At 40.6% G+C, this 24,908-nt stretch overlaps 1 protein-coding gene and 1 long non-coding RNA gene across 3 annotated transcripts in view; one reads left to right on the top strand and one right to left on the bottom strand.

The window, feature by feature from the left end:
• LRMDA (leucine rich melanocyte differentiation associated) overlaps positions 1-24,908 on the top strand; it is a 740,402-nt gene that overhangs the window by 266,095 nt on the left and 449,399 nt on the right. The window lies entirely within an intron of this gene.
• Positions 1,658-3,616, bottom strand: LOC310677569. Its single transcript, XR_014511285.1, has 2 exons — positions 3,191-3,616; positions 1,658-1,783 (listed from the first exon to the last, which is right to left on the bottom strand). It is a non-coding gene; the product is annotated as an uncharacterized lncRNA (long non-coding RNA).

Below are 24,908 nucleotides of genomic sequence, written 5' to 3'. Positions count from 1 at the left end.
ATCATGTTGGAAGGCGTGGAAGTGACAGGAGTAACTAGGGGGAAGTGGGCGTGAACCTTAAGTGGGACCACTATCATTCCAAGAATGGTTGCTTTTTTCTTTTGCTGTCAGCACTCAAAGCTCTTTCGCTGGTAATGGGACTCATCTTGAATGAACCTAAAAAATGACCTGATCAGCTTCCATTGATTGGTCTATGGTTGGTTGTAATTCACATTTATCTTCACCATAACATAATGATGAAAAAGGGCCCCATACTTTGCAGGGTGGGGAGCCAAAATAATTTGAATTCAACATAGTTAGTTACTAACAAGTATTTGAAGTGTTGGCTTAGGCTCTTTGTTAATTTTGCCTCTTCACTTTGAAGTATATCTCTTCCACTATAAAAATTAGGCTGTAAGCACTTTGAAGCATTTCCTTTTCCTTTTCCTTTTCCTTTTCCTTTTCCTTTTCCTTTTTTCCTTTTCCTTTTCCTTTTCCTTTTCCTTTTCCTTTTCTTTCACCACTCTTCAATGACTAATTTAGGTCCATTAATTAAAAACTTAAGTTGGAAACAGCTCTTACTCTTTAGATAAAGAAAATCACCTTCTTTTCCGTTAAGTTATCATACTTTATATTACCTGAAGAAATGAACTCCTGTACTTTCCCCTTGGTAACAATGAAGTTCAACTGCTTTAGCTCAAAATACACTTTCTTGTGCTGTTAGAAATAATAAAACCATCCTAAAACAGATGGACATAGGTGCAGACCTCTTGTAGTTAGCATAGTTTATGGTGTAGTTTAGTGACTTTCTATCACTTGTATAATTTAGATTTTCCCCATTTTTATGAGTTACATAAAATATTCCTCATATTTTAAGCTACTCGTTGGGGATATAGTTTAGGATGAACAGTAAAATATTTCTGTCATTATCCTGCAATGTCTAAATCTGTTCTTAAAGTAAGAAATGAGAATTATATTTAGGGATTGGGGATTGGGGAGCACATGTTATTATAATATCTGCAGGATCCTTGATAGTAGTAGAACTGTCTTTCTATTATTAAGTAGCATCTGCAATTATCTGTGGGAACAGAAAACTAATGCCATTTATTCAACTCTAGTTTTGATTACATTGACTCCAGCAAATGTTACATGTCCTTCTTGTTAACAGGTGGCAAGACCATGGGAATTTATGTGTAAAGAATTGATTTATGTACAATGGTACCTTGTTCCTCAAACTTAATCCGTTCCGGAAGTTCATTCCACAACCAAAACGTTCTAAAACCAAGGCATGCTTACCCATAGAAAGTAATGCAAAACGGATTAATCTGTTCCAGACTTTTAAAAACAACCCCTAAAACAGCAATTTAACATGAATTTTACTATCTAACGATTTTCTGTTTTTTTACTGTTTTTACTATCTAAAATTTTCTGTTTTAAGCTGGTAATTTGTACATAGCCAGCATGATTATATAGAGATCGCTCCCCAATTTTCTCACATTAATTCCATTACCCCTTTCCTCTTCTGGTACTCGTTTGGGCCAGGGACCTGTCTCATTTGCTTATGTTTCTTTGTAAAGTACTACATACCCTTGATGTCATGATACAAAAGAGAATACTGATCATCTTCCCCTAAACAAGTCCTGATGGAATTACTAGGAGCCAAACAGATTCAGTATAGTAGTCTTCCCAACTTCCATTTATTTCTCTGAAGCTTGCAGAAGAGAACCTCCTGGGTGACTGTGCCCCATGTTAATCTGTTGAGAGGGGGCTGCTACCTCAGACACCAAAATGTATTGGGCTGCTTCTGCGTATGCCATAAGTAGAAAGAAACATATGGCAAAAGTGGAAACTAAAAGTGAGCTGGAGCATAAATGTAAATGTGTAGATATCCCAGGAGAAACATAACCAGAATAGATATTCAACACAACATACTTTCTTAACAATAAGTAAGTTTTGATATTTGTGTATTAGTGTGATTTAAAAATTAACAACAAAAAAGTATTTAAACAAGATACTTACGTTGCATAAAAAACACCTAATACTTTATAAGAAGGCTGCTCTTGAAACATACTAATCCCCCTTCCAATATGTGTTTTATGTGATTTGGGGCCATATTTGAAAAACAATTCTTGTAAATGCAATTCACAATTCTAGCAGAAAATTACATTTTGTGTTTCTGTAATGATCCCATGAGTTCTTTTTTGCATAAATCCTTTCTTCCACTTTGAGATACAAATCTGTTTTACTGAAGACAAAATGCATTTTCAGCTGAAAAAATGTAAATTAATTTTCTTAGAAAATTCCTCTGTGGGCCCTAAGTTCTGAAATATGAGGATCACTGGCGTTCTTTAAGAAAGTGGTAATTTGAATTTTTACTACTATTAACTTTTTATTGGTAATTTGAATATTTTGCTATAATTACAAATTCCCTTTTTATCAAGGATATAGGCTGTGTTTATCAGCCCTGTTGCATTGTTCATTGCTGACGTTTGGAAAAAGTAGCAATTTGTATGTGGCTTAGAAATTTGTCATGGACAATTTTCTGTTAAGTATAAGAATCAATTCCTTAACTACTTATGCATCTGAGAAGCCTGAATTTATAGTAAAATGTCATGTCTCCATTTTTTATGGATTTCATTGTACCTTTTAAAAGAAAACCCAGTTCTTTCAGAGAAGTTCCTTGCTGTTCTGCACTGATAAAATCATTTCAGCTGGCAGAAGTTCCATCCCAAATCTGAGCCCTCCTCAGTGCACAGCACTTTAAGTGGAATGAAATGCTCCACTTTTCTATGTATTGTTTGTGCCAAAGAAGCCTTGAGTTCGAGCACATTTACATCTGTTTTGGGTAATTCTCTGCATATGTTCCAAAATGTAAGTTATCCATCTTACCCAAGAAACAGCATTTGTTGGAAACAGTTTGCCAATTGGAAACTCGATTGAATTTGTTCTATCATGCTGAGGCTTCATTTGAGGTCTGAAATATGTTCATCTTTGTTCCTCCAGCTGTTTTACCGTTCTGAACCAAAAGCTTTTCCTACAGTCTAAGTCCTCAAACTTGCTATGCCAATAAGTTGTCATAAGACATCAAATTATGCTCACATTAGATGTTACTTTATGCTAAGGAACACTTGGCTCAGCAGGGACTCAACTGACCTCTTGGGTTTATCTGCTTGCCTAGGATTACAAAAGTGGAGTTGGGCTTGTTAAGCACCTGGTAGGCTCCAGAAGGTAGACGTTTGGCCTGAGTTTGCAGTTGCTGAGTCTGCTGAGACTCAAAGGAATGGAGTGTGGGAGAGTAGATGAGGGCTGAAGAATCTGTGTCTCTTTCAGTGCTGCTGGAGTGTAGCTCCCATCACCTCTGACCATTGGCTGACCATGCTTGCTGGGGCTGATGGCAGTGGTAGTTCAGCAACAGCTGGAAGGCCACAGGTTCCGCACCCTGAGGTGCATTATGACATGGTAGGTTATGTAACCCAGGGATACCTGTGGAGGCTACTGTGCAGGTCAAGAAGAAAAACTGGACAATGCCTGATAGGCAACAGGGTGTCTGTGTAGCAAAATAGCAAATGTTATCAAGGCAAGCCAAAGAAAGCCAGCCTACTTGAACCTCACCTTTCAGTTTAGATTTTATTCAGTCTTATGGAGGCCCAATAAAGGTAAAGGTAAAGGTACCCCTGCCCGTACGGGCCAGTCTTGACAGACTCTAGGGTTGTGCGCCCATCTCACTCAAAGAGGCCGGGGGCCAGCGCTGTCCGAAGACACTTCCGGGTCACATGGCCAGCGTGACATCGCTGCTCTGGCGAGCCAGAGCCGCACACGGAAACGCCGTTTACCTTCCCGCTAGTAAGCGGTCCCTATTTATCTACTTGCCCCCGGGGATGCTTTCGAACTGCTAGGTTGGCAGGCGCTGGGACTGAACAATGGGAGCGCACCCTGCCGCGGGGATTCGAACCGCCGACCTTTCGATCAGCAAGCCCTAGGCGCTGAGGCTTTAACCCACAGCGCCACCCGCGTCCCTTAGGAGGCCCAATAGAAAGATGCTAAAAGATATACTATATGCTACATTTAAGACCGGGGGGAATTTTGGAGTTGCCTGGTTAAATGGCTTTGTCACAGAAGGTACAGAACCAAGGTACAGTAGGTTATGCCTTTTGTCTAAAATGGTTGTTGCACAATCCTCAAACTGACCTCAGTGGATGCACTGCTATTAGTTCATTCATGTAGGCATGGTATTTTTTTTATAAAAAGTGTTCATTGCTGCCTGGAAGGACCTTTATGGGCATGTTCCTTTGTCTTTGGGCAGCTTCTTCCTGAAATGGGGATTTAGGTGTTCTTTACAATATGATCCTTTGGCTCCTAAGCTGTAAAGAGGCATTTGCTCTTGTGCCTTTCAGTTTTTGCCCCACAAGAGCTTATCCATGAAACCTTCCACAACAGAGTCAATTCTTCATTACGTCAAATGAAAACAAATAATAGCCAGGTGTTCTTTTTTTAAAATGTATTTTTATTAAAGATTTTCTTGATTTACAAAAGTATGTGTAATGTCTCTCTCTCGTTTTTTTACCATGTAACATTTTTACAAATCAGTTTCATTTGTTGAGACATTAGGAAGAAAAGGGGGAAAGAGGTGGGGGGGGAGATGGGGGGGGTCGGGTGGTGATGTTTCTATTTTACTTAATATATGTAGGGTTTGGTGTCAGCATTGCTTGTGCTGGTTCTCTGCTGTTCACTTGTATTCCTTTGGTGGTGAGAGAGGTTTGGGTTGGCCTAGGGTGTGGTTGTTTGTTTGTGATTGTCTGTGGTGGTCTTTGTTTTCATGTGTGAGTGGGGTGGGTGGTTGTTTTGGATCAGTTTCAGTTTATTGGTTGATTTTTCTAATAGGGCTGTTTCCCATGCTATTTGGTACCATTGGTCCATGCTTACTCCTGACAGGTCTCTCCAGTGTCTGGTTATGATGTTTCTGGCTGCTGAAAGTAGGTGGGTTATGAGTTCTTTGTGTTATTGTCTTGGAAGATGTTTAGTAGGGCCAATTCTGGGGTGATTTCTAATACTTGCTTAGTTATTTTACATAACACCCAGGTGTTCTGAAGTCTCCACATTACTACAGACTCCTCCAAATGTTTGCTACTTCTGCTCACATTTCATCTTAAAACTAACTCTTAAGGGAATTCGATACATTAATGGACAATGAGATTCTTAGTGGCTATTAGCCACACTGGCTGTGTACTGCCTCCAATATTGCAGTAGGCCTCTGATCACCATTTGCTGGGAATCACAATGGGGGAGGTTACTATTGTGCTCATGTGCTCCTTGTTGGCTTCCCATAGATATGTGGTTAGATACTGTGAGACCTGTCTGCTGGACTTAAATGGACATTTGTTCTGGTCCATGAGGGCTGTTCTTATGTCTCACTCCTGTGTAGCACATGGGATGGTGGTGACTCATGTTTACATTTAAGGGTATATGTCCAAGTTGCTTCTGGCTCTTTGCTCTAACTAGCAAATCTCACTCTCAGTTTTGGAGCTGGGCTGGGAGATATGCCTGCAGTGATGGATAGAGGGAAGTGGGAAGGAGTCACAATTCCCTCACCTATATGACCTTTAGTGCTCTGCCCAAAACCTGTCCTGCTATTTCTTGAAAGTTTTCTTCCCCTGTGAGAGAGTTTGATTTTTCTGCCATTTTCTCAGGACATTTCAGGGTTTCTTTAGAATTTTGGCAGAAGTGGGGCTGAGTTTATCTTATCACTGCAAGATGGCCGTGGGTGGGCTTGTTTTTCTCTTTCCATTAGTCATTTCTCCAGCACTGCGCAGCCTCCCCAGCTTCCTAATCTGAAAAAAAAAAAAATCCCATAGGAGAAGTTACCTCACGTATCTTTCCCCAAGCTTTAATTGAAGCAGAGGAAATTGGCTACTGAGTGCCTGGGGCTGAGATCAACATAGTTGCCAAATTTGTTTTTAAGCAAAGTCCTTCCTTTTAATTTTTTTAATGAACTACACTGATTTCTTTAAAAGTAAAAAGACTTCACTTAAAAAAATTCCATTGAACTTCTGCCAGGCACAGCAGTAGATACCTTCCACTCTTCCCACTCTTCCAGGAGAACCTAGCTGAGGACATCATGGGGTTTTCAGAATGTGTGGGAACCCGGGAAGGCTGCAAAGTGCAGACTACCAGAGATAATGATTAAAAAAATGAAATGAAGGATGCTCACAACCCCCCCCCCCGGCCTCTCTAAAAGTAAGGAAAGTACAGTGGTACCTTGGGTTAAGTACTTAATTCATTCCGGAGGTCCGTACTTAACCTGAAACTGTTCTTAACCTGAAGCACCACTTTAGCTAATGGGGCCTCCTGCTGCCACTGCGCCACCGGAGCACGATTTCTGTTCCCATCCTGAAGCAAAGTTCTTAACCTGAAGCACTATTTCTGTGTTAGCGGAGTCTGTAACCTGAAGCGTATGTAACCTGAAGCGTATGTAACCGAGGTACCAATGTACACACAAAAACCTGCACTGCAACATGAGATTTTACCAAAATTTTCTCTCCTCTTTGGTAATTTTTGAATACAACTTATTTTCTCATAAATTACTGGGCAGTGGTCAAAACCAAAAATAAGCACAACGCTACTTTTGATGTAAAAACTCAACCCCAACTCTTTTGTTTGTGAATGGAGTAGATGTCAATAAATAAAAATTGCTTTCCCTGTTGCATCTGTTTTGGCTAAAAGGCACAGGTCCGATTTCCATTAAGGTTTTGTAATACAGAGTGTCTAAGGCAAAGGAGATGATATGGTATTTTAGTTTGGTTTGCTTTCTTGTGTTAACCCTGTCATCAAAGCAAAATATGTGGCAGAGTATACCAGGAGTATGTGTGGGAGGTCTGTTGTTCTCAGTATGTCGGTGATGATGTGGCATGCCCCTTGGGAAGAGAGGCCCCAAACACCCAGTGACTGCCAGATCAGGGAGTGTTTAATGTTTCTGTGTGAAGATTCATGGTTTTGAATGTGTGCAGTGTTAAGTGCTGGGTAGTGGGTCCCCCCCCCTCCTGTTTCCCCCACTAAAGTTACCACAGAAGTTTAAAAAAAATGCTAGACCTATCCTTCACTTAGCCTTTCCTTTTTTTATTTTTTAACAAAATGAAAAATACGTAGAGCAGTTGTCATTTGTTAAAGTGTAGCAGAAAGAGCGAAACAGGCCAGTGGATGCTTCATCAAGAACACTCATTCAGAATGATGAATGTGGCTAAACACACATTTGTTCGTAAAACTTGCAGAGTGGATGAGCATCATTAAGCATGAGAAATAGGTGCAGCATGCTGGGGAGAGAGTGGAGCAAACAGATGTTGTGAATTTTCGCAGGCATCCTTCATCCACCAGTCCATCATTAATATAGTTGAAGGTGATCCTTTCTTTTATTTAATAAGCACAAACAAAGAGCATGCGCTGTGCTAGGACTGCTGAATATACGGTTTTCTAAGGGGGAGGAAGGCACAAAATGCAGCTAGATGGGCTACTTTACTCAGGGTGGTGGTAGCAGTGGATCATCAGAATCGCATCAGATACTTTGGTGGCTCACATCCCCACCTTCTTGTGTTTACAGCTTGCCTTTCAGCAGGAATACTCTTTAAGCAATCCACATAAAGAGTCTTAAAAGTAAAATACATTATTTAAAAAGTAGAATCAAAACTATGAACATATAAAAGCTGACAACAAAAGTCATGACTTGAGTAGTTGGAAAACCAAGTCTCAGCCTCCTAAACCTCAGTGGAATGCCATGGTTTTCAACCATCTCTATAAAGAGGAAACAGAAGCTACCATTCTGACCTCATAAAGGGAAAAGTAACATAATTCTTAGGCCACCATAGAAAAAGCCCTGATCCTAGTTGAATAGCAGTTTGAAAGCCCTTCGTTACAGCAGAAGTCTCAGATCTGGTTACCATTGAATGTGCACCGGATCTACTTGGTCTGTTGAATAAATGGGGAATCTGTGTGGGGAACTATGGATTATTGACTATTATTTAATTTCTCTACGACTTACGGTAATATATTAAAAATAACTCTAAGTGGTGTACAAAAAAGAAGCAACAACAGACAACTTAAATAATTATGATCCATTATCTATTCTCATAACTGATGTCGGGTTCTACATTGACACTGGATTCTAAAATGGTATTAAATTGAATTGTTTTAGAGGTTTTGTTATAGGGCTCTAATATTTACTATGATTTAGCACAGAAACCTCATGCTTCATGTAGCAGTTTACTAAATCAAGTTGTCGTTTACACTTGCCATTACAGCCTTGGATTCATAACATCAGTGTGAGATGATAAAAGTAATAAAATAATGAAGTATAATAAATATAGCCAGTACCTTTGCCACTTTTGTGCATACATTATGTGGTGGAACAAAATAGAGATAAAGTAGCCACTCACTGACTTTGAATTCCCCAGTTTTGAAGCATTTAATCAAAGTTTTTAGTCATCCTGCTAGTACATCAGAATATATAAATAATGGAGTAGCTATAGCAACTCAGATATAATGACTTCTGATATAGGGATATAAAGAAATGTACACAATGAGGTAACTAGGTATACTGGGAGAAACAAAGAAGCTTCTTGTCACAAGCTTTTATAGAGAATCTGCAAAAAGGACACATACATACTGGAATCAGATGCAAGCAGTCTTCAGGTTTATGCTCATAAGATCAATTCAAAACATCGCTCCATGAACTCCGAACACCTTGTGTTGAAATAAACCTATAGATTATATTAAAAAATAGAGTTAAGTCCTATGTCCATTTCTACCAATCTCATTACAGTTAGAGGAAAGGCTCCTTTGAGTAAATCATTTGCCTTACTTCGCTTTTCTTGAGCCCTGAAGTAAAATCTTTCCTGAACAATGTATTTTACATGGGGAAACAAATCAATAATTTTAAGAATGATAATTGTATCTCCACAGAGTAAGGAGAGGCAGATGTGGAAGGGAAAAACAATAACGTGCTACTGCCACTTACTCTTACTTGTTCATCTTCCTATTTTGTAATATAAATTAGAACTTCATTTGTTAAATTCCCAGTGGCTTTGAACTCTTACTGAAGAGTGGTGTGTTGTTAGGAAATATGCCAGCCATATTTAATTTTTCATACTGAAAATAAACTAAGTGATCTTTTTCAGTATCATATTCTGAGATGATACAAGTAGGGGAGGAACTTCAGTACAGAATCCCAAGAGAGTTAGTTCCGTCTATGGGTTTGTTACCCGAGCAGCAATGTGTGTTTGGCATTTCCATTTCACAAAGCTCATGTATCTCTTTAGAATTTTAAGCCTGAAAACATAGCTGGACATTTAGAAAAGCAACCTCCGAAAGCATTGGTTTCTCTTTAGGTGGGATGTGTATTTAGGAAGGATGCCACAGTCCTAAAGCTGGATAACTCAGTTGGTTAGAGCATGGTGCTGAAATTACCAAGACTGCAGGTTTGATCCCCATAAGGAACAGCTGCAGTGCAGGGAATTGGACTAGATGATTCTTAGGGTCCCAACTTTATGATTCCCAATCAGCAGTCTTTTCCTTGACCCCTGCCACAATATATGTTGGCATTGATTTTCTAACCGGTTTGTACTCTCTTCAAACTTTTCTATTTTTTTGAGTTGTTGGCACTTAGCAATTTAAGGTATGCCTAGCATACGTTATTTTCTGGATAAGCTGGGCTTTTATTGACTAAGTGTCTTCGTCCTGGTGTGTCCCTTTGACGATCGCCAGGGCACCTTCCAGGAAGGTGCTCTGGCGATCTCCACCAGGGATGCAGTGGGGTAAAGCATCTTTGCCCCAGCATGTCCCTTTCATGAAGGTAAGGTGGCTCAGAAAACCATAGTTAACATTAACCACCACTGGACGTCCCAGCAAGTTGTGACAAAGTAAAAATGGAAGTGAATGGTTCTGAGCACCTCCCTGGAGCTGTATCCGAGAGGGAGTGGGGAACAGAAACTCTGCTTACGTCTTAAAAAGGTAAAGGTAAAGGACCCCTGACAGTTGAGTCCAGTTGCGAACAACTCTGGGGTTGCAGCGCTCATCTTGCTTTACTGGCCAAGGGAGCCGACGTTTGTCCGCAGACAGTTTTTCCAGGTCATGTGGCCAGCATGACTAAGCCGCTTCCGGCGAAACCAGAGCATCGCACAGAAACGCCATTTACTTCCCGCCAGAGCGATACCTATTTATCTACTTGCACTTTGACATGCTTTTGAACTGCTAGGTTGGCAGGAGCTGGGACCAAGCAAAAGGAGCTCACCCCGTCACGGGGATTCGAACCACCGACCTTCTGATCGGCAAGCCCTAGGCTCAGTGGTTTACACCACAGCGCCACCCACGTCCCTTTACTTCTTAGTCAAACTCAATTGATTTCTGAGCCTTCTTCAGCCAGCCTCTACCCACTGACACATTCCGAATGGCTTGTCTCCCACCTCATTTTTCTGGCTGCTGAAGGTGCTTCAGCAGCAGCAAGTGGGTGGAAGGAAGGAACAAAGGAAAGGGAGGCGGCATCCATAGCCTGGCATACTGCCGGCTTGCTCCTTTTAGAAATATGGTGCTGACTAGATGGATCCTTAGGGACGCGGGTGGCGCTGCGGGTAAAAGCCTCAGCGCCTAGGGCTTGCCGATCGAAAGGTTGGCGGTTCGAATCCCCGCGGCGGGGTGCGCTCCCGTTGCTCGGTCCCAGCGCCTGCCAACCTAGCAGTTCGAAAGCACCCCCGGGGGCAAGTAGATAAATAGGGACCACTTACTAGCGGGAAGGTAAACGGCGTTTCCGTGTGCGGCTCTGGCTCGCCAGAGCAGTGATGTCACGCTGGCCACGTGACCTGGAAGTGTCTCCGGACAGCGCTGGCCCCCGGCCTCTTGAGTGAGATGGGCGCACAACCCTAGAGTCTGTCAAGACTGGCTCGTATGGGCAGGGGTACCTTTACCTTTACCTTAGATGGATCCTTGATCTGATCCAGCAGAGCTGCTCTTATTTCTTAATTTGCTTCTGTTGAGATACATTATTTGTCCCTTTTTAACCCGTGGGAACAATCCTGCTTACTGAATAGCATTCTGAGGGGTCAGCCCCAGTCCTTTGGGTGCTTTAAAGGTCATGTCAGGCAACTTGAACTGCACACAGTAATATAGAGAGATCCAGAAACCTTGAATGCACACTCTTGCAATCATATACTATCCTCTGAATCACATGTTTTCAGCCAGGTGTCATACTATGAAATACCACCAGCTGTGGAACACCATTCAAAGTCACAAATGTCCCACATATTAAACACCTTAGAAATTATATGTACCTGGCAACGATCGGGACAGACTCTATACATATGTTGCAGGGATTTTCTTCTTCTTCAGCATCCGCTCAGGGTACTTGGAGGACAGGCAAAAACTATTATGTTAAATTGTGCTACCTATACCATCAGCCTTTGTCTTTGCTAAAGCTGCCAGTTTTTATAAACAACTGAAGACAGAAAGGGTTTACTAAGAATAATGTTGAAGCCCAAAAGAATCCTACAGCCTATAAATCTTAATAGAGGTTCTAAGATTCCAGTGGGCTGCATATGTCTCTTTTACCCAGCCTCACTCCATCTTGGCTCCCCTGTGATGACTACAATTTTCTTGAAACAAGAAGCACAGTGACTTGAATTTACTCCTGGCGCTATTTGCCTACAAACAGGAATACATGCATATAACCTATGCAAATCAATAAAAACATGTCAAGACCCCTTAGATCGCAGTACTCTCCTAAAATGCAATTTATCATGCTGCAAATGAGAGCAAGAGACTAGGTAACAAATAGTGTCTGATCGTTTAACTAGCACCTGTTGTCATGCATTTGAAAACTGCATTTTTTATTTGACGTACAGTAAATTGCATTTTCATATATATGGAATGGAAGTGGGACCTGGGGATGTACACATGCAGGCATTTATGAACATTATGAAGAATAGAAGTTATATAGCACTACCCCTTTTTAAGTACTGGAATTAAAACAAAATATATTTCTCTGTGCATTTGTTGGACACAAAAGGTAAGTTCAGGGAGTGTGTTTTAGAGGTCATCTGTTTATGGCCCTTTCTATAAGAACAGCTGCAGTATGTTTTGTTTTGCAAAACGCTCCCAACACGTTAACCCAACAGTATTTACTACAGATTGAAACAAGCTGTTTTGCACTTAACTCCGGGGGGGGGGGGGGAATGGGTGGAGGGCAGTGAGGGACAGTTGACAACTTGGTAAGCTTGTCTTCCTAACAAACAAGTTGTGGATAAATGAGATTTGTTAAGATTAATTTCAAGGTCTCACCCTACAACCTGTAATGTTTTACTGTGTTGAATAATGTTTTACTGTGTTGAATAATGTCTAGCAAGGATCCTTCCATTGGTGGAAACACAACAATTGCAGTGTAACACATGTGGAGATTCTCTCTCTCTCTCTCTCTAGTTCCCCAGTCATTAGTGGCTGCTCTGGCTGTTGTCATGAAGGGAATCACTTACAGACATATATTATTCCCTTCCTTGTCTACACTGACTTGCGTGTTCTGAAGAACAACAATATTACTTACCTCTGTAAATTTGAGCAAGGTACCAGTACTTGCTGGCATTGAGGTACATTTATTTTTTACACCACTGTCAAGGGACTCCATGTCCAAAGGAAAACTGCAAGACATAGGAGGCATGGGTTGGGCTCACAACCACAGTAATAATCAGTGGAATTTTTTTTATACACTTATTATATTATTCAGTAGCATGTATCTGAATTCACAAAGGTCCCAGTCCAGAGTTTAGCAAAGACATCTATGTGTACAGCTCTTTCTTTTTCTAAATACCCTCCTTCTGCAAAGGTAGGGGTTACCTGTTCCCATATACACCTGTTACCAATGTATATTGTTATTATTTTTGATTTTGGTCTTTGGTATTAGCGATGAGTCACAGCAGAGTTCTAACTGCTATAGGAGAAATGAAGAAAATATATGGCGGTGAGTCTAGGTGCCACAAGGGAAACTCTTGATGCTTAGTACTTTCAGATAAAACTGTAAATATCAGTGATGGGAGAATTCTATATTTGACAAAACATGAAGTCCCAGAAAAAGACCTCGACTCTATTTTCATTACCTGAGCTCTAATGCAAGAAGCACTAAGTGTAGTGGAATGGATTTGCTGACCACGACTGTTGCTATTAGTAGAGTACAAAGGTAAAGTGTAAGTGAAATTTATTTTAGGCTTGAGTGTCAACACAGACATGAGGTAGGAGGGAAAGTACTTTAAAATGTGCATTAATAGCAATAAATTGATAGCAGCTTGAAGGTAAACAGGTTTTCAGAATGTGTTCAAGCTTTGTTTTTACTAGTAATGAAATGTAAATTGGGATATGGTGCAGAAAAGTATGCCAAGTAGTGGGTTTTATTTCAGCTCATTAGTATGATGAGCATGTTTTGTTTACATGAATAAAACTCTTGTGAATGTTAATCCAAATGGGTACTTAATCAGTTTAATATGTCCATAATTATTCTTTGGCAAGAAAAACGCTACTTTTACCCTATAAAACATGTCCTTTTGTTTAGATATTAATGTTTTAAACTCATCAGATAATTTCTTATATTGGTATTTTGAGTTCACTGTAAAAATTATTGCATGGATAATAAAATCTCAGTCAGCTATCTTGTTGGCTAACTACTTTTATGTGAATTGAAGATAATATGGTTTGCTTTGAAGCCACTTCTCTCCTAGGTTGTACAACTAAATATCAAATTCTTGTGATTTGCATTGGTATTCGAAAGGGTTGAATTGCTTATGATAATTTCCAAGAGGTGCCTAGGAAAGTTTTTAGAAAATGGGAATACATATCTATTATATAATATAGCATTGTTAAATTTAAATATGCCCCCCCCCCCCAGCCATCATTTCCATTTGGAAAACTCTACCACCTTCCCACTTCTCATTTGTGTAATTGTTCTGGGTGCCATGCTTTCTTCTGTTAGGTCTATTTCATTGTTTTCTGTGCTGTACTCAACTTTTGTGCCTCTTTCCTTTGTGGAATCCATGGCATCTGTTTTTCCTATTTGGAACCTACTAATGACTGACAGTTTCTCCAAGTTGTCTTGGTCCTGAGCTCGGAATCTTTTGCTTAGTTGTGTTTTCAGCTATGCAGTATCACAGTGTACTACCAGTTGTTCAGTTAGGCTATAATCAGTGTTGGAATTCCATTACTGAGTTTTTAAAATTATTTTGAAATTCTTTTGGAAATTCTTTTGGAAATGTATTTTCCAAGACTGGTGCCCATTCCCTAGTTGTGTCAGTGTGTGTTGGTAACCTGAGTGGCTAACAAGCATCAGAAAAGTGTGCACAAAATTTGAACAGATAGTTAGCTAGCCCAGTCATCTCCTTAATGACTCACACCTTCTCCAGTTCTGGTCATAGTCCTAGTGAGATCAATAGACAATAGATGTCCAATATATAGTACTTTGTCAGCATTGAGTTTAATGTTCTTCTCCCAACATCTGTGGGGCAGTTGTTGCAGTTAGCTATCATGAGACCGTATTATCTCTTCCTTATCATCTCTTTTTCTTATGACAAGAATATGCTCAACCACAATCTTGATGCCCCAGAGCCCTTCCAATACCTGGTTCAGCTTCTATGGGAAAACTGAAAATCAGCTGGGCTGATTCCCATGGGCATTCATAGCCAGTGGTTCTTGTTAAAGGATGTGGTTATCAGTGCCAAAATCTGTTCTTGACATTTCAGACAGTAAACACTTTTGCTCTAGACTGGTCAGGTAGTAGTAGTAGTACATCCTCACTTGTTGGCAGTGGGTAGCGACTTTGTGTTTAGTCACCTATTGAGCAGTTTTGAATCAGTGCAAATTCTCAGTTTTCTTTATGGCTTCGGTATCACTACTAGGCTCCTGATCCAGTCAGTGCTTCTTTCAACGATGCCTTTCTTCTGCAGTTTTGTTGATTCTTGGCTCCAGAAGGGCTAGCAGGATTCTTCATTTTGGAAGTCATTCTGGTTGCACCTTTAGAAATAATGAGACCAGTGTGATTTTGCCATTCTGATATTTCTGCTCAATAGATTAAAAGGAAGGACGTTACAAGTAGCTCCACAATCTATTTGGGATTTCATAGGTCCTTGTTCTAGCATCATTGCTGCCAACATGGCTCACTTGTTCCCCAGTTTTTTTCTTTCCTGTGAGTCTGCAAATTAGCCAAATTTACATATAAGATTCATCTGTAGGCTCATTGCTCATCACTACATCGTCACTTCATTGACTGGGTTCCCCACCCCTTTTAGCTGGGTGACTGCAACACTGATCCCTGAAATTGTTCTGCTTTCCACATCATTTACCTTCTTTCCCATAGGCTCTTTCACAGAGTGCTTTAACAGTAAGTCCCTCTGCATGGGGAATTTGGGGAATTATATTGCTGGAAGTGAAAAGGGAAGAGTTGGGGGTTTTTTGCAAGTACTGCTGGGAAGAAGGAGCATGGAATGCAGCAGGACTGCATGCACACTTGCTGAGAGAGGTTGAACCAAGAGACCAGGGAACATGGCTGCTCTGGACCCAAGTTCGCTGAAGCTGTGAGGGGAGCAACAAGAGACACTCTTTGGGTGTAATATTCTGCACCCTCCCTGATGAAGGCTTTAGATTCTAAATATGTGTAAATAAACCATAGTTCATAAAGACACTAGCCTCCATTGTGCCTCATTTTACCCAAGGAAACACAACCCCTGGTTATGTGCCAAGACCCATGGAATTCCTTGCTACCGCTCGGCAGAGATTGGGGTGGCCTGTAACAATATAGTTACATACATGGGGATCAGCACAGTCTCCTTATAAGTGTCTAATCAGATGTTCTGATCTAGCCGCTCGGCAAGCTCTCTGCCCTGAATGCACCCTTAACATATTTTTAGACTATCCATATTGAAAATGGAAACCTTGCACGATCACTGTCTAGCCAAATGTCAGGCAAGAGGTCTTCTCTTCATTGTTATATGCCTTATGTATTGTGTTTATATTCTTCCTGTAGTTGCTTTGTTATAGAATAATTAACAAATGCAGCATTCATTTGTAATGCCATGAAAATGCTGTGAATTAGCAAGCTTTGCTTCTTTTTCTTTTTCCTTAAAGTGTTGAAGGCCCCAAACTGTTCTTACTACTTGTTCTGAAGATAAATTAGTGTCTTCTAAATAATGCAGTGAACCCTAATTCTCTTTGATTAGTATCGAGTTAGATGATAGCGACCCATTGAAATTGGTCATCAGCATAAATAATGAGTGAATGAACTGATAAAATGCAAAGTCGCCAGCCATCATAAATCAAATGAAATCCACTTTCTCTGGAAGTCACTGAAATTAGAAGTCCATGCTCCTATTAATTATTTTGCCTTCTGAAGACGACAGTGTTATAAATCAGCCTTGAAAGGCACTTCACTTGCGAAGCTGAAGGAGTAAGCTTGCCTGCAAATTGTTTTGTATACTCACCTAATTGTTTCTTAAGTAATCCACCTTTTTATAACATGGCTGCTGAACAGCTAAAAGTACCAAATTGGGCAGATTAACAAAAGCAGTGCATGACCTACATTTCTATGTGCTTTTAGGATAACGGGATACCCCATCTCTTCCAATAGGTGCACTGCAACAATTTCCTATAGCTTTGTTGGATTGAGGTACTGGTAGCTGGTGTTCAATTGATACTTCTGGATGTTTCCATCTTTGATTGAACATCACAGTAGCCTTTGGGGCTGCTCAAAGAGGAGGATATATGCAAGAGACAGGGAGAGAGAAAGGGTGCATTGCTAGTCCCATTACCATTTTTGACGCTTATAAATTTAACTATTTGCAGCTGTCCAAACAACTATCAATTTCTCCTTTGGTTTAGTTATTAAATGCTTTTAAATATATATGAGTGCTTAAAGAAACAACAGAAAAAGCGATTACAAGTTGACAATTTTAATTTAACTCATTTCAAAATCCAATTGGTATTTATCCAAACAACACTTTCAAGCATCTCATATCACTTCTGGGTGAAGTTTGGATCAAAGTGTTTCTGAAAAATTGATGGAATAACTTTGTGCGGCTAGAGTGGAAAAACAATAACAACTAGAGGCTTCCATGGCAGACTGGCGGCCATTTAGCCAGTGCCCAAACAAAGATTCTACAGGACAAACTGTACTTGCTGCATTCCGTAATATATGGTTGTCATAATGTTTTCCTTCTTATTGATATTAGCAACTTTCAGTCTCTCTCCAATGTTTGTATGAATGTTACATCACTGTTACTGTTTGGGTTGGGGAAAGGGGGATGTTCAGTTTGTATTGGTGTCATAAAAATCTGAGAAAGCTATTAAGTTTATATACATTTTCTGTAGTGCTTCTGTGCTTCATACAACCCACAAGGCATTTTTTGTTTCCTTCCTCTTTTTATTCAGCCCCACAGACATTAGAATCCCAAGAATGTTAGCTTACTTTTTTCAAAGTTTCTATTCCCCCAGGCTGCACAGGTATGCTTAGACACATTAAGGGAGAAAAGTTTATAAAAGTCTGAAAGTGGGAGATGTATAAAAAGAACTTCCAACTTTTTTGTTTGTTTCTCTCATGAGTATTTTTTACCAAAGGAAACGAAGACTGAGTGGAAAGGTTCTTTTGTTACTTTGTAGTGCACAGAACGTCTGTGTGCATAAGCTCTGTAACTCATTTTTTGGGGTATTTTCCTAAACTTACTGGAATGAGGCTGTTTTGATGGGAAGGTATCTTTTCATACTAGTTCACAGCTGGCATATCATGAATTCCAAATAACAATGGCCACTCATCAGATGAGTCATTTTGTCTTATATGCCTCCCCATTTAATGGATAAAGAGGTCAGAGCCATTTTGGGTAAAGAAAGCTAGACAATCTCTGCAGCTGTACCCAGGCCCAAGACTGTTACAGATTTATAAATATAGCCTTAGCTATTGGTAGTTGAAGGTAATCACTCTTGCAAAGTTGCATTGTTTTATGTATATGTATATCTATATCTAAATAAAAGGGTTTTGAGCCAGCTGGACTCTTGAGCCCTTCAAAGTCTAAATCCTCTTCTTCTTGCACTAATTGAAAAGGCAGCAGCAAATAATCAGCTTCTGTTTCCTGTCAGGCCAATTTGAAACAGAGTTTTGTAAAAACATTCAGACAAAGAAAAAAATCCAAACGGGTGAAGCAGAGAGGATTCCAAATTGCAGCAGGTACAGTAAAAACAAACAAACCCCATCTAATGTTTGGTTTATTCTTTGTGGGTTTATGGTTATCCATGCAATTTGGTACTTAGCAAAAGGAGTGATTGATTTTAGTGTTTCCAAAGCCCACTTCTCACAGCACAGTATGTGTTCACTGTAGTATTGATTGTGTAATAAATGAGAGGAAAGGGTTTTTAAAAGATGGCGTCCTGCCAACTTGAGGGGGGGGGGGGAGAAAACAGAAAGATTTGAGTTGAACTCTAGAAATGAAAGACATGCTAAAGTTACGTGTTTGGTTTTTTTGGATTTTTTTCAGTGGGGTGGGGTGTCAGACATTAGCTGTAACAGAAAGAACATGTGGTTGAGTAGTAAACAAGCAAAAGTTGAAATCAATACAACACAACATGGCTGGGTTCGAACGCATGGTAAGGCAACCTATGGTTTACCCAGGACCATGTGGACATACGACTTCCCAAAAAGGAGCTCACAGTTGCTTTGCTTCTCCCTTTTATGCCTATGCCACACAGAGCCAAGCCAACATTTGGCTTAGTGTGTTATCCAAACCCTTACTCATGATTCAGTTCTTTCCCCACTAACCATGAGCTGTAGTCAAAGTTTGTTATTGTTCTATGTCAGTTTTCTGTTGAACCCTGACTGTTGAATTCACCTTCGTATGTGTGTTGGTAGCTTAACTGATTTATTTACAAGGTTATATACAGCTGCATCATAGGGTTACTAACACTGGCCTGCACAGAATTTCTCCTAGTACAGTGGTACCTCGGGTTAAGAACTTAATTCATTCTGGAGGTCTGTTCTTAACCTGAAACTGTTCTTAACCTGGAGCACCACTTTAGCTAATGGGGCCTTGCGCTGCCGCCATGCGATTTCTGTTCTCATCCTGAAGCAAAGTTCTTAACCTGAGGTAATATTTCTGGGTTAGTTGAGTCTGTAACCTGAAGCGTATGTAACCTGAAGCATATGTAACCCGAAGTACCACTGTATAAGAGATGAGAGGAAAGAAGTATTCTGCAGGCTAGAGTGTACTTAAGGGGACAGTACATGCTACACAATCAGTGATTGGGGTGGGGGAAAAACTTGATAGAAGATAAAACAGATTTATTACAGTATGTGTGTTAGGAAACATAGCGGCATGAATGATCAGAACAGAAGCAAGGGTTTTTTGGATCTGGAGGGTGATTTGTATATTTTATCCCCAACCAAGTTTATTTGTATGGGAGAAAAAATTAATAGGTATTCCCTTGCTCCTCCCCCCTTCATATATATGTGTTTGTGTGTCCACACGCAAGCACACAAGCACCAAATGATCTCCAGCAAAATAAAATGGAAGATCAAGGGAGGAATATTGCAGAAGCTGATAAAGAAAACAAGGGGTTAAATTTTTAATACATTTTTGTTCTCATCTTTCTTTTTTTTAAAGCCCTTGCATGTAAATATATATATTATGTATGCTGAGTATAAAGATAGCTCTGTCCTACCATATTGATTTATTAGATTCTCTGACATTTTAGTTGTGGTCGTTATGTTATATTTATGAGATGAATGTTGGATTCCCTCATTATGTTATCCTCATTTATTTTACATACTTTTATGGCTGGTTGTGCTCAGCTTTACATTTAAAGCTTTATTGCGGCTGTTAGTGTGGAGGGGAGGGGGGGGAGCAAGTGCTTACGGATGGGGAATTTACATGTTTACTGTCGTAATCATGATTTATTTAATCTTTACATATAAATATAAGGAGCCCCCCCCCCCCCGAAATAAAATATTAGTTGATTTCTAGGTCTGATCTTTCCCCCAGTGGGGGATTTTCTGTTGTGGGTGAGGTTTTGTGAAAAGGAGTGTGTGTGTCTGAGAGGAGGCGGGGGGGGGGGTTATGGCAGGAAAAGCATGTTAAGGTCCAAAAACAAGCACTCTTTCCCAACAAGGTGTGCCTTTCTGACAATCAGCCTTTCAGTCATTGTACTATACAGTTTTCGTTGGAGGCTACACCGAATTGAGTTGAAGTAGCTTAGTGGTAAAGCACATTTGCATGCAGGAGGTCCCAAGCTGAGGACTGGCAAAGATTCCTGTCTACAGTGCGGGAGAGCTATTTCCAGTCAGTGTCCATAATACTGAGCTAGATGGGTCAATGTTCTGACTTGGAATGAAACACCTTCCTATGTTCCCATTGGTGCAAATCAGGGAGGTCAGCCAGATAATGGCCAAAGGTATATATCTAATATTTATGGTGTTCTCAAATAGGCAATCCCCATGCAGCTGCACTGTGTTGCAGAGGTTTTCTGGGCATGTTCTAGTTTGGACGCACAGTGAAGCTTCACCATTGCCACAGATGAACTTAAAGCGTGTGCTAGGACACCTCTAGCATCTCCCTACATCTCTGCATCACAAGGCAAGAGGGATAGTGGGGTTAAGGTGTCCTTTGATCTCTGCACTGAGGCACTCCCATGTTCCTTGATACACTGCCCACATGTGATAGTTATGCGTATTTTCATTGTTTTCCGAAACATGCAGAGAATAAACCTGCTAATTTCATTACACTAATGTTCCAAGGCATGGTATTAAGTCAATTTTCATAAAGGTTCGCACGCCAAGGCTGCTATAGCTTTTTATACTTTGTTCACCCTGAAAACGAGTGTCAGCTAATTTGAACTAGGAGTACTGGGGTTGGAATATAGGGGATCAATAGCAGAACAGCAGCATTGATTTCTTTTCTTGGGGATCCTCTGTGACCTGCGTCACTTGTGCTGTGCAGCTGCCTTATAGACAAGGTACAGAAATATATTAGTTCACCTTACCTTTTTTTCATCCTCTCCCGCTGACTTACTCAAGCTCAAATAGTAAGCCTTTTGGGGAATTGAAAGTTGAGAATCTTGTAATTTATTACCCACTCACCACTCCTCCTGCTTCTCCCTGTGTATTTCTGACTGGTGTCATTGCTACCAATTATATATATATATATTTATAATCCAGGACCTCAAATGATTTCATTAAAGGAATATGAATTTCTGCAATCAATTGACTGTTTTCTCCAATGCAATATTAGTTACAAATTAGGAGACAGACCTTATGATTACCAGCAACTAATGAGTAATAATATTGTTGTTGTTTAGTCGTTTAGTCATGTCTGACTCTTCGTAACCCCATGGACTAAAGCACACCAGCCACTCCTGTCTTCCACTGCCTCCCACAGTTTGGTCAAACTCGTGTTGGTAGCTTCAAGAACACTGTCCAACCATCTCTGTCATCCCCTTCTCCTAGTGCCCTCAATCTTTCCCAACATCTGGGTCTTTTCCAGGGAGTCTTCTCTTCTCATGATGTGGCCAAAGTATTGGAGCCTCACCTCAGGATCTGTCCTCCTAGTGAGCACTCATTTCCTTCAGAATGGATAGGTTTGATCTTCTTGCAGTCCATGGAACTCTCAAGAGTCTCCTCCAGCGCCATAATAATATTATTATTCATCCTATCCCACTAACTTAAAAGGTAAAGTAAAGGGACCCCTGACCATTAGGTCCAGTCGTGGCCGACTCTAGGGTTGTGGCGCTCATCTCGCTTTATTGGCCGAGGGAGCCGGTGTACAGCTTCCGGGTCATGTGGCCAGCATGACTAAGCTGCTTCTGGCGAACCAGAGCAGCACACGGAAACGCCGTTTACCTTCCCGCCGGAGTGGTACCTATTTATCTACTTGCACTTTGACGTGCTTTCAAACTGCTAGGTTGGCAGGAGCAGGGACCGAGCAACGGGAGCTCACCCCATCGCGGGGATTCGAACCGCTGACCTTCTGATTGGCAAGTCCTAGGCTCTGTGGTTTAACCCACAGCACCACCCACGTCCTGGAGCTCCCACTAACTTACTCAAGCTCAAATAGTAAGCTTTTTGGGGAATTGAAAGTTGAGAATTAATGATATTAATAACAAGTAAATGATTATTGCTGCAGACAAACCACTAACTGTAACCAAGGTTTGTTTTTGGTTTTGCAGCTCTTTGGCTTGTCTGGAGGAGACAAACCACAAATCTAGGTTCAGATGACTTGCTAAGCCAAATCGTGGCTTTATCTCACAGCAACATAACAGCAGCAGGAGAACCAGGGGGAGAAAGCAGTAGCTGCAAGCTCTGGTTTCGCTTAGCACTACATGTGAAGCACCATTATATACAGTGTAGCATATAATCCACTATTCAGTAACAGCAATGTACAATGATATCTTAGATCTGGAAATGTTTTACAACTACATGGATTTCAGTGGTCAGGACCCAGAACCTCATTGCCTTTTCTCCATCATTGCTTTTTGTTGTATCTATGCTCCTACTGTCTCCAGTTTCTGTGCTCTTTGCTTCAGTTCTTGCAAAAAAAAAAAAAAAATTCAAAAAAAGGATTCTAGACTTCTAATGCAGAAATGTCATCGCCAAAAAAGATTCAGTTAGCATTATAATGGTTTATGTGCTGAGAGGGAGAATTACATGGCTGGTGAGGAGGTGAGAATGGGAACATAAACTGAATGGATAATAGATGGAGAGCAAAAGTGAAGTAAGTCAATACTGGTATGTCTATGTAAATGACCTGGGTTGGACTAGATGACCCTTCTGGCCCATTCCAACTCCATAATTCTCTTACTGTACCAGTTGCTGGGGAGCAAACACCAAAGAAAGGCTTCCGGGGAAACAATCAAGCTGGCAGTGGGTGGATAAAGGATGGAAACGTTGGTCTTATTCAGCAAAGTACTCATAGAGACATAAAACCACAGAGTTGGAAGGGACCTTGTTCTCAGCATTGCATTTATACTGAGCTCTGGATGGTACCAATGAAAATAATGCAAGTCAAAAGTACAAATTATTGAAACAGGCACCAATTTTCACTATGCAATGAATGCAGTCAGGTTTCACAACACTGGTTGCTTTTAATTTTTCGCTTGCCCTAACTCTCAAGCTTTTCATTAGTAACAAAAATCCTGAAAATATAAAATAAATTCAAGACTTATAGAAAGCCAGTGCTTTACTAATGTCATACTAATTAACAATCAGTGAATGCCTGCCCAATTTTAAATTATTATTATTTTTAATGGCTGGAACAGGAAGTTGGCAGGGACTTGTGAGCCTAAACGGGTTAAGTGACATATTGGATTTGGACCTGGGAGACATCGCACAGTGTTGTTATTGCTGTGACTGTTCGTGTGAGCCATGTGCTGTGCTTTGAATTTAACTATTAAGCAGTGGTTAAAATTAATCCTGTGTGCAGTTACCAAGGGAGAAAGCAGGCCAGAGATGTCAATAAATCTAGTGTGGTTTGAAGCAAATGCCACTAAATCTTAGTTCTTTGACTGCTCTCTGGTAGTGTCAAGAGCTGCTCAGCAAGACGAATTTGAGGGAGGGATGAAAAAGGTACGATATTAAACCACAGCGCTGATAAGTTTAGTTAAGAGGCAGGAGACGTGTCCTTGCAGTGACATTCAGTGGCTGATATTTGTTTCCCTTTAAATAATATGCTGTACATCTGTGAGAATGATGGCTTGGTGTTTGTGACATTGCATCTCCACCAAGGTTACTGGCTCCAGGACAAGCAGTCTCTCCTCTCTCCCTTTCTCTCACACCCTGTCAATAAATATCCACTTGTCTGAGAAAGTGAGATACAGATTTTACAGCTGACACCAGAGCATCTTCATTTCCAGAAGCAATGAGTTTCAACACATGTGAACGTGAAAGAGTGAGTGTGCGTGTATGTGTGTGTGTGTGTTTTGGGGGCGGGAGGAATAAAAGGGATATATCTTTCAAGTCTGCCTTGTCAAAGAAAACCGTTATCCCTTTCAGACAACAAAGCTCAAAGTCTGGCAACTATGCAACCAGGCTACCTTTCCCCCCAAAAATGAACACTCCCACCTCACTACCATTTAATAAATACTTATTGTTAAACCCTAGTTTCTATAGACCACTGTGTTTAAATTTTATCTCCTTTAGAATGAAGCATTCTTCACAGCTGGCTTTTTTTAATGCCAAAAACGAAGGCTGCCCAACTATTCCAATCCATGGTAGTGTAGTAATGACAAAGGGTGGAAGGTCTACCATTGTAACAGGAAAGATGCATCATTTTAGAGTCATAGCTCTAAAAGCATCACAACGAGAAATCTCTAATGAGGCACTTTTTGTGCTGCTTTTTGTTTTCCCGTTAGTGCACAATGCACAGATAATGCTTTTACCCTCGACTGTCCCAGTATTAATTCCCCCTCAAACAGTTATGCACAAACTTCCAGTTGCTGCAAATAATATTGAACTTATACACGTTCCTTATTTTATGTTCTTATTTTAAAAATTAATGTGGATATCTAACCCCTCCCCCTTTCCAAATCCTTGCATTGTTTGTAGGGATCCTAGTGGCACATTACTGCATTTGATTAAGTACACTCACTCCCACAGGTGAACTTCTGTGTACTCGACACTGCTGTGGTGAGATGTTCATAGGACCTCTGTAGAAATTGCTGGCTGTCGATTCATGTCTTTGAAGACCCACCAAGAAATGTGGTAGCAACAGAGGTTGGCTATGGCCTTGAATCAGATGGTGCTTTTTTAAAAAGCACTCTGTGGTGTAATGACTGAGAATAATAAAAATAAAAGCTTTTAGGAGTGGATTGAATGGTAGCCCATCCTCTGGCCCCGTGGTGGGCCAGATGCTGAGCTGGCCAGACCAGAAGAGGGGAGCAGCTGCATGTAA

This window comes from Podarcis tiliguerta (assembly GCF_965153285.1).
Source record: "Podarcis tiliguerta genome assembly, chromosome: 5".
Taxonomy (NCBI): Eukaryota; Metazoa; Chordata; class Lepidosauria; order Squamata; family Lacertidae; genus Podarcis; species Podarcis tiliguerta.
Note: the sequence above shows the minus strand (reverse complement) of the source record. Positions and strands in the feature narration are given on the sequence as shown.